Below are 812 nucleotides of genomic sequence, written 5' to 3'. Positions count from 1 at the left end.
AGGTGTGACATCTTTATGACGCCATGGGTTTCATAACCAATTACGAACGACTTTAGTCGAAAACTAAGTTTCACTAGCATTTCAGCGGAGTAATAAAGTTACCTGTCCAGTGTTCACTGGTATCCTTGTTTGACTGAATACTCAATAATGAAGCAATAAACTGCATTTTATATTCCTGTACCTATGGCAGAGGCAGTGGCTGGCCCTTCTGGCATTAATTTTGACAGACCTCCGATTTCCTACCGATTGTTTGCAGTGCAATGTGGGTTACGGTGAATTTTATAATTATTTGTCTAGTGATGGTAAAGAAGTTGTGATTTAATATGCTCAAAGACAATTTCATTCTAAAGCAAAAAAAATGCGAATGTTGTGGAGCTACTATTTGTCGGATCTACTACAACAGGAACGCCTTTAGGTGTGATCTGCCACGGTAAGTAGCCTTACTGTAACCCCTGTGGCTAGCGCGTGCAGCGCAACATCACCTCTTGCCGTACATGTCGTGCTTGCCAAGAATCTTTAAATATGCGGATAAGACGCGAAGCACTGTTCCGCTACGGCTTTACTGACAGCACACATAAATCGATCGTTGCTGATATGTAGTCGCTCCCTACTTTGTTTGTTGTTGTTTTGGTATCGCCGCCATATTGGTTTTGGTGTTCTTCCGCCGATTTTGGTCGGCGGTCGAGTCGCCGTGTTTAGTACTGGCCCTTGGGAGTTAATTACAGTCGTCCAAATAAATATTACTTTAAATTCTTGTTCAGTGGATAAAATAACATAGGAAAACATCAAATGCCATAGTCTAGGCCACCGTG

Source organism: Macrobrachium nipponense, chromosome 3 (assembly GCF_015104395.2).
Source record: "Macrobrachium nipponense isolate FS-2020 chromosome 3, ASM1510439v2, whole genome shotgun sequence".
Classification (NCBI taxonomy): Eukaryota; Metazoa; Arthropoda; class Malacostraca; order Decapoda; family Palaemonidae; genus Macrobrachium; species Macrobrachium nipponense.
This window is presented reverse-complemented; position numbering follows the sequence as displayed.